We start from the raw sequence: 16,196 nt of genomic DNA on the forward strand, positions 1-16,196 counted from the left end.
TGGAATAGCAATTATGTTCTCAGAAATTATGTAAGCTTAGAACAAGACATTTTCAATATGCAAATGCACTTACTGTGCAGCGTCAGGTTTCTTTTGTTGATCTACCCACACACTTTGTGATATTCAAAACTGATTGAAATAATGGGCTGAAACTGGATCGTTGTGGTCGGTTGCAATTACAACCGAATGCTTTCCGCAGTCAAAGAATACTGCTTTGATACAGGAGCTGATGACTGATGTTTGAATGTTTCCACGGAATGACACATCTGCTGTATTTTCATAATAGGTGTTTCAATCCTGCTGAGAATGTACAAAGGCCAAAGCCATATGAAGTAAGTGACTTAATGGTTAAAAAAAGAAAATGTGCAAACTGCTTTGGGCTGCCAATTGTCCATCATGTGAGTTGGGAGTTTTAACTTTCAGTAGCCTCAGTTCTGCACTCTAGAGCTGGAAATTCAACATTTTAAGTGTTTTGAATGGTGGCAGTGTAACAGGAGCTCACTGCTTTGCAACTGAACGAATCAGCTCCATTTACGCTGTCACAGTTTTTGTTGCACCATCAGTCACTTCCACTTCAGTGGCAGCAGTAGGGTCAATGGCATCCTTGGGGCATTTATGGCACTATAGAGGAAAAGAGCAATAGAAAAGCATGGGGTGCATGTTCTCCAGTGTTGGCGCATATATGGCACAGTGTATAATCAAATAAAATGCACATTTTTTATGCAATGTACACAGAAAACATACAATAAAAACCCTTGTAGCATTGATTTAATATGATGCACTAATTTTAAAGTATGGGTTTAATCAATAATGGCCACAGAAAGTAAACTTCCTCAACCAGATTCTAGTGCAGACATATGACTAAACTTTTCTAAAGAATCCTCAAAAACAGCATGATAGACACGCTTCCACTGTAGCTTCCCCTCAAGCAATTAAAGTAATTTACTGCCAAGAATTTTATGAATACATGCGTGAGTGGGTAGTATTATCTACTTAGAGGGCTCAAACTATAAAAGTACTAAATTAATATGAGTACATTTACATGCATTAGGCCAAAGGGGAAAAAAAAGGTTTTGTTTAACACAGTTTTCAACACATGTATTTTTTTTTTTGCTTTTAACCTATCTTAATCCCAGCGTATAATGGAGATCAAGAGGCTCTCCCATAGGGAGAAACAGACAGTCAGTCACACTCACATCTGTTAGGGTACGTGGTCTGTTGACCCAGTGTTTTGAATTAATGGTTTTTTGAATCTTTATTTGTCTTTATGTTCTCTCTGTATCTTATGTTTCCTAGTTCAGATTTCTTACGATCTTGAGTTTATCCATATTTCTATTTTCCCATTGTTACCCATTTTTCCTGTTGTGCCTGCCACACAATGTTTCCTGACAACGTCAACCAGCAACCTGCATTTCTAATAATGCCGCTTCAAACTGGCTACAAAAATCAATCCGTACAGATTTCTATTTTAAAATATCCATATTTACAGCAACTATTGTTTACAGTCTTGTACAAAAGACAGTTTGTATGAGGCTGATTCTTTAAAATTTTGTCACTTGGACAAATAAATATTACTTCAATATAACATACAAAATTCTGTGCCTGTATTTGTTTCATTGTCTGCCAACTACTACTATAAGACCACAAGTCAAGCAGCCACAAAGGGCAGACAGCTTAAGCTTTGGAAGGTTATCTGTATCACATATTATCATATCATCATGTCACCCAGCCAGTAGCAGGAATAGGCTGAACAATAGCATACATTGATGTACTAGTATTATAAATTAATGACATTGTTTATCTTCTTTTCACTTTTTGCCCCTGCATCTCTAACCTAATTTGTCTTGAAAAGGTTTTAACGAAAGTACAGAACTGCTGGCTAAACAAGTCATTAATGATCTGCTAACACTATTTCAATGTAAAAAAAAAAAAGAAAAAAAAAAGAAAGAAAAATTAATCATATTCACAATTGAAAATTGTCTGTTTCCTAATTTAACCTGAAGGCAGGTTCTGACACTGATTCTGGCACACAAAAAACACACAAGGACTTTGATTTGACTTTTTTTCAGCGGTTTACAGCATTTAGCAAAAATCCTCACCATCTGAATTTTAAACAACTTAGTATTCTTTCTCTTTGCTTAGCAGTCGACAAGCTCTGTTTACACTGCCTCCCAAATTCAAACCCATGAGAAACTGTGCACTCATATTTTACCAGTGGGAGTGCTGCAGCTTTGAGTGCAATGAAAGGAACAAAGGACAAAGTAGAAAGGAAATCAGAAATATGAGTCTTATTAAAAGACATTAATTGTGATTGTATACAGGAGTTCAACTCAAAAGTGGAAAGTGATTGCTTTCTAACTTTTAGTCCTCTTTTATTTTCTAAAAACATCAGAGTTTCCACCTAGTGGAAAGAAAAGAGTGAGATACTGAGGAGGATTTTTCCAATTTCCTACTCAAAGAGGAGTAGGAAAATGCCTAATCACATTTAATTCTGTTGTTGTTAAATGTGATTAGGCATTAAATGTGATTAGGCTGGGTTTTAAGGGGTATTTATTATTTTCTTCTTTTTTTGGGTTGTATGGAAGCCCCAAACGCAATTTCATTGTTCTTGACAATGACAATAAATAAATACTACTACTACACATTTAATTCAATATTATAGCCATGAAAAAGTTTGCATGGTTTTAATGCAAACTACTCCACATGAGATATTTAGTCTTCATGCACAATAACGTATTTTAGAATGTGAGTATGCGAGTCAACATATACACAGAAGCTAAAGTCTTAATTTATGAACTCAATATATACAAACTGTTCCAACTTCTGCAATCTGGTAGAAGGTTCCGCATCTTCCGGGCAAGGACAGAGAGACTCAAGAGGAGCTTCTATCCCCAAGCCATCCGTGCCCTAAACACACACACCCGCCCTCTCAGATCATCTATAATTGACTGAGACAGGACGCTTCCAGACACTAAACCAAGGCACAATGTACATTTCAATTCCTTTAATTTTAAATATGTTTATATTGTCTATCCTGTAAAATAGTCAGATGTCTATTCATATTAATGCACAGAATTCACCTGCTTGCTGCTACTACTGCACACTCACCCAATATATATATATATATATATATATATATATATATATATATATATATATATATATATATGTGTGTGTGTGTGTGTGTGTGTGTAATGGGGATGTGGCGTACAACACTAGAGGCGTACAACACTAGAGGCCAACTCCAAGCCCATAGCACAAGTTACCATCAAGTGCGGGATCTACCAAGGAGATGCTCTGTCCCCACTGCTGTTCTGCATAGGCATGAACCCCCTCAGTGAGATCATTAACAAGACTGGCTACGGATACTGGCTACGGAACGGAACAGTTGTCAGCCACCTCCTGTACATGGATGACATCAAGCTGTATGCCAAGAGTGAACGAGACATCGATTCACTGATCCACACTACCAGGCTATACAGCAATGACATTGGAATGTCGTTCGGACTGGAGAAGTGTAGTTGAATGGTAACAAAGAGAGGGAAGGTAGTCAGAACTGAGAGGATTGAACTACCAGAAGGCAACATTGCAGACATAGAGGACAGTTAGAGACATAGAGAAGCCAAAAGGAAAAACGGTGCATGAGGTTAGTGAAATATTAATTTTAGAACAATACTTGAGAATGCTGTCTCCTGAGTTACAGACATGGATTAAAGAACGCAATCCAAACTCTGCAGCGGCGGCTGCAGAGCTGGCTGATGTGTTTGTGGCGGCACGGAAAAAAGGACAGCCATGGAGCCACAGCATGGAAAATGAGAGATGGTTCAAAATCTGTCCCTCACTACCAGAAAGCAGGGGTGAGTAAACCTCCAAAGAGCCAGTCTGTCAATATGCCGTCAAGACCTCCACCCAAGACTGTGATTTGTTATTTGTGTGGGATGGAGGGCCACACAAAAGAATTCTACAAAAATAACTCAGATGTGTTTTGTGCCCCGACAAAGTGTGGAGCCTAAAGTGGAGTTTGAGAATGGTTTCAAAATGACCTTAGTTGAGGTTGATGGGAAACCATTAAAGGCCCTTGTTGACTCAGGAAGTACTCAGACTCTTGTGCACCGAGACTTTGTTCCCGCAAATAAAGTTAATGTGGCGACAATCCCTGTTCACTGCATTCATGGAGATGAGAGATCATATCCAACAGCAGATCTGTACATCAAGGTACAAGGACAAACGTATATTCTAAATATTGGTGTTGCAGAGAATCTGCCATTTCCAGTAGTGCTGGGTCGAGATCTGCCTGTGTTGTTTGACTTGCTGAATCCTAGTCATACATGCAATGTTGCAGTAACAAGAGCTCAAGCTAAGAAGAAAGAGGAGTCCCTACACCCACTCTGTGCCTTGCCCTTCTATGATGCGGACATAGAGACTGCACCCGGGAAGTCTCGTAAGTCATGTGGACAGAGAAGGCAAGAGAAGTTTCTACATACTGCTGTTCGAGCAGCTCCTAGCACAGAGCCCGAGTTACCTTTGGGTTTTAAAATCCTTGTTAATATTATTGAAATGCAACATGACGATCCATCTCTAACATCTCTGTTCCAGAAAGCTGCAGAGAGGAACCAAGGAACTAAGCAAGATTTGAACAGCAGGGGGGAGTTTCTGCTGAAAGATGGCATTTTGTATCATCAGAAGGGTTCAGCATTGCAGTTGGTGGTTCCTAGAGCAGTCCAGAAGGTGGTGCTCTTCTTGGGACACTCCATTCCATGGGCTGGCCACTTGGGAAAGCATAAAACCATGGCCCGCATTAGAAAATATTTTCATTGGCCTGGAGTGCGCTCGGATGTTACACTGTTCTGTAAAAGCTGCCCTCAGTGCCAGAAGTCTTCTCTTAAAATCCCCTCCAGAGCTCCTCTCCAGTCTCTACCAATTATCAGCACTCCATTTGAACGGCTAGGAATGGACATTGTTGGTCCTCTAGAAAGAAGCAAGGCAGGCAACCGTTACATGTTGGTTGTGACAGATTACGCTACAAAGTATCCAGAGGTCTTTCCTTTGAGATCAATAAAAGCCAAAGCAGTCGCCCTCTGTCTCATACAGTTCTTCTCAAGGGTTGGTTTTCCTCGTGAGATTCTTACTGACCGTGGCACTAACTTTATGTCCACTTTGTTGAAGCAGGTGTACCAGCTCCTTGGGATTAAGAGCCTGAGGACAACGCCATACCACCCTCAGACAGATGGCCTAACAGAGCGCTTCAATCAGACTCTGAAACAAATGTTACACAAATTTGTCAATGAAACTGGTACAGACTGGGATCAGTGGCTGCCCTACCTCCTCTTTGCATATAGAGAAGTACCCCAGGCTTCTACAGGTTTTTCACCTTTCGAACTATTGTATCGCCATGAGGTACGAGGCCCCTTGTCTCTTCTAAGGGAGACTTGGGAGGGTGACCAAGAAAGATCACAGGCTGTCAATGTTGTCTCTTATGTTGTCCAGATGCGGGAACGGTTGGAGAAGATGACGGAGCTGGCCCAAGCCCACAAAGCGGAAGCACAGCAGCACCAGAAGGCCTGGTACGACCAGTCAGCTCGGCAAAGATCCTTCAGTCCTGGTGAGAAGGTGCTGGTGCTTCTTCCAAGTGATGACAGTAAGCTGTTAGCAAAGTGGCAAGGGCCATATGAGATCCAAAAGAAACTTGGACAAACAACCTATAAGGTCGCTATTCCAGATCAGCCCCGCTCCAGCAGAGTACTGCACATTAACCTGCTTAAGGAATGGGTGGAGAGACCAAAAGCAGATGTCTTTCTGATCCAGGAGGTTTCAGAGGAGGAGGAAGTGGATGATCAGTATCTGCCAAAACCCACTCCTCAGGACCTGGATCTCAACCATCTTCCTGAGGAAAGACGGGCTCAGGTGAGAAACCTGTGTAAATTGGATGTGTTCAGTGAAAATCCTGGTAGAACGGACATTGTGGAACATGACATTGTGTTGAAAGATGGAGCTTCTGTGAGGAGAATGAGTTACAGGATACCTGAGCGTCTATTGATCCCGTTGAAAGAGGAGATCGACCTGATGTTGTCACTAGGAATCATTGAAGCCTCGAAGAGCGAGTGGTGCCACCCGGTGGTCCTGGTGCCAAAGAAGGATGGCAGTATCCGTTTCTGCATAGACTTCAGGTACCTGAATGCAATATCACAATTTGATTCATATCCAACTCCCCGCATTGATGACATGGTTGAGCGCCTTGGGAAGGCCAGATACCTGACAACAATAGACCTCTGCAAGGGTTATTGGCAGGTACCACTGACTAAGCGCTCAAAAGAGCTGACTGCTTTCCGGACCCCGTGGAGCTTGTTCCAGTTTAAAGTCATGCCCTTTGGACTGCATGGTGCCCCGGCAACATTCCAGAGACTGATGGACCAGATACTGTCTGACATGTCTGATTTTGCTGCAGCCTACCTTGATGACATAGTGATTTTCAGTTCTACCTGGGAAGAACACCTGAAACACCTGGAGAAGGTATTGGGGCGTCTTCAGTCTGCAGGGTTGACTGTTAATCCAGCTAAGTGTGCCATTGCCAAGGCTGAAACTGAGTACCTTGGGTTTGTGATTGGAAATGGAGTAATAAAACCTCAAGTCAATAAGGTAACCGCCATAGAATCCTGTCCCTTGCCAGAGACCAGAAAGCAGCTGAGATCATTTTTAGGTATGGCAGGATTCTATCATCGGTTTATCCCTCATTTCTCCGCCAGGGCAGCTCTTCTGACGGATCTGACTGGTGCCCGAAGTCCCAATAAGATCACCTGGACAGAGGAGGCTAAGATGGCTTTTCAGGACCTACGACAATCTCTGAGTAAGAGCCCAGTCTTGCACAGCCCTGATTTTGAGAGAAAGTTCATTCTTCAGACTGATGCCTCAGAGAGAGGATTGGGAGCTGTTCTGTTACAGGGACCGCCTGGAGAGCATCATCCAGTGGCCTTCATCAGCCGCAAGCTGTTTCCGAGGGAAGTGCGATACTCAGGCATCGAGAAGGAGGGACTTGCCATCAAATGGGCCCTGGACTCCTTTAGGTATTATCTTCTCGGACGGGAGTTCATATTGGAAACAGACCACAAGGCTTTTCAATGGATAGAGAGAATGAAGGACACAAATGGAAGGATCACACGATGGTATCTTGCAATCCAGCCATTCCGGTTCACTATCAACCACATCCCCGGCAAAGATAACTGTACTGCAGACTGTCTCTCTCGCTGTCCCAGGGTGTGTACTTACAGCCACACAGTGGTAATATCACCATGTTAGTGTAGAGGCTTATAAGTAACCTTGCATTCACATTTCTTTCTTTAAATATAGATATTTATTGATAGGACAATAAATAACTGGTTTTGGTTTAGAGTTAATTCACATATCCACATAACACTGCATTCTAAAATAAGTGCGCACATTTTAGTTTACACTGTTATGTATGATTAATTTTTTGTTTTCTGAGTTACCGTAGTTGCAGCTCTTCCATTCCCTTGATTAAGGAGCCAAGAGGTGGAAAAGGGGCGGAGTGAGCTTTAAAGGAAGACTACAAATTGGTTCATGCCATAACTCAGGACCATGGGGGGGATTGGAGTTCATTATGTTTGGTTTAGTTAGGTTTTGTGTGTTTTACCCCTTCTCCTGTTTTTGCGGGCTGATCAGCCACTATTTAAGTTTCCCCTTTGTCTCATTAAGTTAGGTCAGTTTGTTTGAGTTATCAGTTGTGTTGTCAACTTTGAGTAGAGTTTTGTTAGTTTGACCTCTTTTATGGGCCCAAGATTTTGATTCTTTTTGCATGAGTTAACCAATTATGTTTTTTGGGTTAAATAAAAAATCATTTTTGGACTTTAACCTGTGCCTAAGTTTCCTTCACTGCTCGGTCCATCACACAGCTTGATGTCATCCATGTACAAGAGGTAGCTGACAACTGTTCCATTTCGTAGTCAGTATCCATAGCCAGTCTTGTCAATGATCTCACTGAGGGGATTCAGGCCTATGCAGAACAGCAGTGGGGACAGAGCATCTCCTTGGTAGATCCCGCACTTGATGGTGACTTGTGCTATGGGCTTGAGGTTGGCCTCTAGTGTTGTGCGCCACATCCCCATTGAGTTCCTGATGAAGGCTCTCAGGGTCTTGTTGATCTTATATAGTTCTAGGCATTCCTGGATCCAGGTGTGGGGCACTCAGTCATAGGCCTTCTTGTAATCAATCCAGGCAGTGCACAGGTTAGTCAGTCTGGTCTTGCAGTCTCGGCCGATTGTTCGGTTTACCAGTAGCTGGTGTTTTGCACCTCGGGTATTCTTGCCTATATCTTTCTGTGCCCCACTCATGTATTGACCCATGTGCCCCTCTTCATCTTAGCTGCTATGATGCCTGACAGGAGCTTCCATGTGGTGCTGAGGCAGGTTATTGGTCGGTAGTTAGAGGGGACCGGTCCCTTCTGGGGGTCCTTGAGGATCAGGACTGTCCGGCCTTCGGTTAACAATTCTGGGTGTCTCTCATCAACTAGCAGCTGGTTCATTTGTGCTGCCAGACGCTCGTGGAGTGAACTCCAGCTTATTAATCTAAAGACCCAGACAGAATTTTAATTCATATAAAAGCCCGACACCTACTATTGTCCACACTAGCTGGAAACTCAAAAACAAGTTTTATTTGTTGTTATGTATCATCGACCTGGGCCTTATTTAGAGTTTTTACATGATTTGCTGCTTAGCTCAGATAAAATAATTATTGTGGGTGATTCTAACATTCATTTAGATATTAAAAATAACTGTGACATTTAATCTGTCATTAAGCTCAATTGGCATTCTTCCAAAATGCAAAAGAACCCATCCACCACTTTAATCACACTCTAGATCTTGTTCTGAAGTATGGTTTTAAAAACTGAACCTTTAACAGTATTTATGAAATCCCAGTTTTTTTCTAATCTTTCCTAATAACATTTAAATTTACTCAGGTTGGATGGGCATGGTTCGACTCAGTTTTTAGAGTTTTCCATTAGGTGCTAGTACCGGGCACCAGGTAATGTTTTAGTACCTGCTAAAGCAGATCTAGCATCTGAGATCTGAAAATGTTACTTAATCAGACTGGGTGCCACCAATTGGGTAGTCATAGGTGTCACTTGATGAGTCATGAGAGCGTCTCCTTCGCGAAAATCAAAATCGCCATTTTTGAAACCTGGCACCAAGGGAAATAGCTACAGACAAACCGTTTTTGCCAGAAAAAAAAAACGCCTTATACTGAGCAGGAAGTATACCTTTGCCTCAACGTATTCCATGGTTATGGCATTCGCATCACAGACACATAATGTCATGGGACTTATGGCCATTTTGCTACAGTATAATGACCCCTCACACATTAGATCGTCTCGATTTAATTTTTATATAGACCTGTTAATGAAGCTATAGAAAAATACCGTCACATCTCTTGTAGAGCTGGGCGATAGAACGATAACGATATGTATAACGATATGTATTGCAATATAACTTTTTCTCGATAGAAAAATTAAACTATCGCGATAGACCTCGCCGCCCTTGTCCTCTTTTAAAAAAACAAACAAAAAAAACAACAAAAAAACCCAGCCAATCCAAATTAAGTAGCGCAGAGCCGAACCAATCACATCCACAGCGTCACGTCACGTGACTTGTTACATACAGCACAAGTGCCAAGCCGCACATGTGTATTTGTTTGGGAAGCAGCCAGCCACCGTACCGCCCGGGTAATGGAGGAAATGAGTGTGCCGACTAGAAAAATCAACCGAGCGTGACCGAATGTTACCGAAGAGAAAACAGATGATGGTTCCAATGCCGGAGAGATTGTCGAACGGAAGAGCCAAAGAAGTTCCGTAGTGTGAAGGTATTTCGGCTATTTCAAGTCTGACAAAAAACAGAGTAGCGTGCACTGTAAATTGTGCCGAAAGCAAGTCTGGAAATACAATAAACTGGTGCATGCGCTACGTCCACACGTACCCGGGCATTCTTGAAAACGCATTTCTTTCTATGCGTTTGCACCTTTCGTCCACACGTAAACGGCGTTTTTGGTCACTGAAAACAAAGATTTTTAAAAACTCCGTTTTTGCATTTACGTGTGGACTAGAAAAACGGAGAAAACGCAGCATCAAAGGTGTGCGCATTTTTTGACGTCACACTGTGCGCCACGTTATTGTTTCGGTGAAATGAATTTATACAATACTGTTACTGTTAATTCTACTCTGCAGTGTTTAAATGCTTACATATACACACAGTTACTGTCCCTCCACACATACGACTCGGTTCTGCTTCTATGCCCCAGCTTTGTTTACTTTTTCCCACCGAGGCTTCTAGACTTCTGATTGGCCAACATTTCTGCACGGTTAGGAATCTAGCTCCACCTGCTGCTTTGGCATGTTCATAGCAGCGTTTTCCTTCATTTCTCCCTTTATGTGTGGACGGGATTATTTTTTAAAACGAAAACGGAAAATCTCAGTTTTCAAAAACACCCGTGTACGTGTGGATGTAGCCTCAGTCTCTGACTGGAAGCGCTAATTCGTCATTCGGCTTTTGTCAGACTAAAGTAACTGTTAAAACTGTTTGAAAAGCTAAGCTATACAACAAGGAGAGATTGAGAATTTCCTTTTAGTTCTCAGTTTATTTGATATTGACAAAAGTTAGTCAGTTTTGTCTGTTCTTCTGTAAAACAAACTAAGATTTATTTTTAGAATTAGTATTTTGTTTCTAAGTGGAATTGACAATTTAGTAGCCTGTTTCGTTTGTTCTATTTTGAAACTTAAACGCTTTAGCGGCTGCCTTTTGTGTAGTTTGCAATATTTGCCTTTATTTATCTGAAAAAGTCTCATGTTCCTTAAGTACATCTACCCTGTTGAACTTATTATGGGAAATAAATATTTAAATAAAAACAAGCTGCTGATTATTTCACATTTTACTTGTGAGCAACGGCACATTTAAATCTTACAAATATAGTTATTTGGCTTATATCGTGATAGATATCGTTATCGCCTGAAATGAAAAAAACATATCGTGATATGAAAAAATCTTATATCGCCCAGCTCTAATCTCTTGTGATAATAATAATGTGTATGTGTTAGTCCCCATAGGGAAATAGTTCCTCTGCATTTAACCTATTCACCCAGTGGGCAGCCACCAATGCAGCGCCCGGGGAGCAGTGTGTAGGGACGGTACCTTGCTCAGGGGTACCTCAGGGTAGCCGTTCAGTGGAGTTGAACCCCCGACCTTCCGATCATGGGGCCACCACTCTACCTACTGAGCTATCCCAGCCCCGTCACGGTGGCCCCGGTGATGTACCTCACAAAGCTGTTTGGTCTTGTCAGCCATGTTTCTGAAAATAATCATTGGCAACTGGAGAAAAAAGAAAGCCACATGATAGTAGTTGATATGCTGATGTGCAAATGTGGCACACATTGTATAGATTAAAAAGATAAAGATTAAAAAAACTGAAATTGTAATTAATAAACATTCAAAATATGCCAATATTGAACCATTTTTTTTAGTTAGTATTAGTATTGGAGAGACTATTCAAATCAGTTCAATTCAGCTTTATTTATCAAGCACTATATCACAGGAACAGTTGCCTCATGGTGTCACCCCGTGTCCTAATGGGGTGACAGTGATCTGTGAATCAGGGGCTGCAAAAGTGACATAACAGTAAATGGTAATGGGCTGGTTCTTATATAGTGCTTTTCTATTGTACTGTAGCATTCAAAATGCTTTATAAGATTGGTTGGTAATGAGCCAGTGTCTGCCAAAATATCACCAATCATCTGTTTTCCATTTGTCATTCAATTTTTCTATGTATGACGTTCTTTGCTCTGCATTGTTCAGCTTTCTTAAAATTAGGGTATTCTTTTTTTCCCTTTCTGCCTGAGAGGGGAATGTTCTCTGCAGACAACAGAATAATAAACAGAATAACATTGTAGTAGGTTTGTAAGAGAAACTCAGGAGAACTTTCTTTAAGCATGGCATCCCAGTGCACTTCAGAATAACATTTCCGTCCTTTATATAGCAGGTTTGTAAGACAAACTCTGGAGAATTTACTATATTGTGTCATATATGTATTTGTCATTTGCTTTGGATTGATGCCCGTAGGCATTTAAACTTCACGAACATGCCTCCCTGCATCATTACTGCTACACCTGTCTCCCTCCTCTTAACACACATGCATAATCGGCGTTTTGGTTCTTCTGACTATCATCAGTCTTCTCTCCAGAGCATACCTCCATGTTTCCAGGCTCTATTCCAATCGTCCCTACTCCTACAGATCACAGTGTTGTTTGCAACAGGCAAAAGAGACTCCTATCTTTCATAGATTTCCCGTAGCTTCATGGCATGCCTCAGCAACTTTATGCCTCTGTAGTTACCAACCGCTCTACACATCCCCTTTGTTATTGAAAATAAGCACAAGTAAACTTCTTTGCCATTCCTCAGGCATCCCCTCACTCTCCAGGATTTTGTTGAAAAATATAGTTTAAAAAGTCCACTGTCCTACCTTATAAAAATCTCCACAAGGACCTGATCTACTGTGGTGGCATGGGTTGGCATGTGCCACCCTAGTGCCCCCTAGTTTTGCATATGACAGTGTTATTTATTAAAATGAGTTAGCATTAAACCTTTAAGCCTAGCTATAACTAACATTGAATATAAATTCTAAAACAGCATATATTACTTAATTAAAGAAAATTGGGAGGAAGCAGGACCTGCAGGATCAGCAAGGTGCTGATCATAATATCCCTGCTACTGGCTCTCTTTTTCTCTCTCTCTCCCTCTCTCTCTTGTTTTGCCAGGTGGACCTCATGGTGGGTTCATGCCCTCAGCCCACGCCTTCCTGGACTGGGAACACCTGGGCCTCATCAGACCAGCTGATATTTAAGAGGGAGGAGGTCAGCTGTTCGACGTTGATTGTTGTGAAGACTCTAGTAAATACACGTCAATCCGAAGTTTCCTGTGCCTCCATTTCCGACGTTAACGTGTGTTTCTGTGTCTCTAGATTCCCCGTACCCGTCCCTGTGTTTTCCTGTGTGGAGTGTGGAAGGAGCGACTGGTTGTTAATGGAGAGAGAGGTTGGAGTGAACGTGTGTGTGATCCCCCTGTTTCCCTGGAGCTTTGTAAATAACATGGGAGACCATGCAAGAGAGAATTGCAATAGTCAATATGGACGGTAATAAAACTACGAACAAGACTGGACGTAGCCTGGGTGGAATGAGAAGGACGTAAACTGTTAATGTTACGTAGATGAAAATAGGCAGAACGGATGAGATTATTGATGTGAGATTTAAAGGATAGTGAACTGTCTAGGATGACACCAAGGCTCTTAACCTGAGCTGAAGGGAAAACTGTGGAGTTATCACTACTGAGTAAGAAATGATTTGCCTTCAAAAGGTTGGATTTAGTGCCAGTAAGGAGGATTTCAGTTTTATCCTCATTGAGCTTAAGAAAATTAGAGCTGAACCAGGATTTTGGAAGAAGGTGATAGGGAGGAATGAGGCCTGCAGGAGAGATGTGTTTTCACCCAGTTATATATGTTTTGCTGTGTCATCAGCAAAACAGTGAAAGTGAAGATCAAATTTGCAGAAAATGGTACCAAGAGGGAGGATGTTTGTCAAGCTCTTTAAGTTTGTGCAGCTTCCCCGGTTGAAAAGGATTGATGCATATACCACAGGTGTTTAACTGGATTTCACTCAATGACCAGGCAGTTCTTTTGTTTTCCTTTTTCTTTAATCTTCTTTTTGGTCATAGTCAGCCATAGGTGAAAAACCTTTAAATACAAACCAAAAACCAAAATACAAATTGTTTGTTATCACACATCTGCAAATACTGTGAACAATCCCAAACATTTTTAACACATCAATGCAGTGCATAAAGCTTTGTAGTACAATATTTACTTGAGTATTCTTAAATGCTCAAAATTATGTAATTCAATAACAATTGTACATCTTGAAAGATACTGCTTTCTATTAAAGTGCTAAATTAAATGATCAATCTGCATTAGAACTTAAGCAGTAACAATAGTATTTATAACCAGCTTCTCTTAACCATATGCAAGCATGAACAGTCTTGCAAACCAACAATAAACAACGGTGCCGCTCGTAAACAGGCGACCAACTCGCGGCACAATGCTAATGCTACGTAAGCTAGCGGCAGCCGCAAAGTCTTTTAACATAGTCAGCAAACATTTCCTTACCGGCGGCCTCCCTGTCTTTGTTGATATATCAGTTCCACACAATATCCATGTTGGTGACAACTTATTTAAAGAATTATGCTGGGCTTTTCCCATAAGTGGCAACTTCCTTACAAGATGGCGCGGCCATGTCCAGACGCCTTCCTGACCACTCCGCTCCGACTATCTACTTTTCTTGTTTTTTACCTATTTTTTGCTCTGGTTTTCATCCCAAAATCCTCTAGTCTTATAGTTTACGACAGCGGATCACTTGTAAACATCGGTGCCAAGGTTGCACATCTAATCTTGGACGCTTTTAAATCTGACCCTTCCTGGCGCGGAGAACAACAAAGGACGGGCCGCTCATCCGAGGCGCAGAACAAAGAAGCGCCGGGGGAAACGCGCTGGTATTAGGAACAGACTGAGACAGCAGGCGCATCGCGCACCACTGCCTGGTATCCTACTGGCCAATGTACAATCCATGGAGAACAAGCTCGACGACCTAAGAGCAAGGGTCACCTTCCAACGTGACATGAGGGACTGCAACATTCTGTGCTTCACGGAGACATGGCTGACCCCCACCGTGCCGGACCAGGCCGTAACTCCGTCGCATTCATTCTTTGTGCTCCGCGCGGACAGAACGGCAGAGTCAAACAAAACCAAAGGTGGGGGAGTGTGTTTCATGGTAAACAGAAAGTGGTGTGATGCCAGGAGCATTTCTACTCTCTCCAGCGGCTGCTCGCCACATCTGGAGTTCCTGAGCATTAAGTGCCGCCCTTTCTATCTGCCCCGTGAGTTCACCTCGGTCATCGCCACGGCGGTCTACATCCCACCCCAAGCGGACACAGGTATGGCTTTGTCCAAATTACATGATGTGCTGAGCTCGCTTCAAAACAAGGACCCGGGCGCAGCCCTCATTGTAGCAGGAGACTTTAACAAAGCGAACCTCAGACAAGTCATGCCAAACTTTTACCAGCATGTCTCGTGTCCAACGAGAGGGGATCGAATTTTGGATCACTGCTACACGCCATACAAGCAGGGCTACAAAGCTGTCTCACACCCGGCTTTTGGGAAGTCTGACCACAACGCCATCTTCCTCATCCCCCATTATAAACAAAGCATACGGAGGGAAGACGTGACCACGAGGGAGGTAAAACGGTGGACTGCCCAATCAGAAGCTACGCTACAGGACGCACTCAACGACGTCGACTGGGACATGTTCAGAGCATGCGCAGTCGACATCAACGAGTTTACAGAAGTAGCAGTATGCTTCGTCAATATGCTAGCGGAGGAGATTATCCCCACTGCGAGAGTCACCACATTCCCAAACCAGAAACCGTGGATGGACAGATCGATCCGCACTGCAGTAAACGCCAGGACCGCCTCCTACAACGCGGGTCTCGCCACTGGCGATATGAGCGCCTACAAAGCGGCCTCATGCGGCGTGCGGTGAGAGATGCCAAACGCCGGTACCGGGAACGTGTGGAGTCCCACTTCCACCAGGGCGACACACGTTGTATGTGGCATGGCCTACGCACCATTATGGACTACAAAGCCAGGGACACTGCGCTGATCAACGCTGACTCTGCATTCACCAACGAGCTGAATCAGTTCTACGCCCGTTTCGAGATTAGCCAGGCGGCTAATGCTATCTACCGCCTGACTACCGAGGACAGTGACGTCATCAGCGAGAGACCGGTGACCAGCATCGCGGAGCATGACGTCCGAGCGGCACTGACGAGAGTGAACACAAGGAAAGCGGCGGGGCCAGACGGCATCACTGGCCGTCTGCTGCGCTGTTGTGCTCACCAGCTAGCAGGTGTGTTCACTTACATCTTCAACGAGTCCCTGGCGAAGTCTGTGGTCCCCACATGCTTCAAAAGATCCACCATCATCCCTGTGCCCAAGAACAGCAAACCCTCATCCCTGAACGATTACCGGCCAGTTGCACTGACCTCGGTAGTAATGAAGGTGTTTGAGAGGCTGCTGAAGAACATCATCTCCTCCTCCAT

At 42.9% G+C, this 16,196-nt stretch overlaps 1 protein-coding gene across 3 annotated transcripts in view; it reads right to left on the reverse strand.

Annotated features, from left to right (window-relative positions):
* The window catches only part of ntm (neurotrimin), a 505,318-nt gene that overhangs the window by 65,744 nt on the left and 423,378 nt on the right, over positions 1-16,196 (reverse strand). The window lies entirely within an intron of this gene.

The sequence above is a fragment of the Copadichromis virginalis genome, linkage group LG10 (genome assembly GCF_057382275.1).
Source record: "Copadichromis virginalis isolate Kocher_CV1m ecotype Utaka linkage group LG10, C_Virginalis_male_GT1.1, whole genome shotgun sequence".
In the NCBI taxonomy this organism is placed as follows: Eukaryota; Metazoa; Chordata; class Actinopteri; order Cichliformes; family Cichlidae; genus Copadichromis; species Copadichromis virginalis.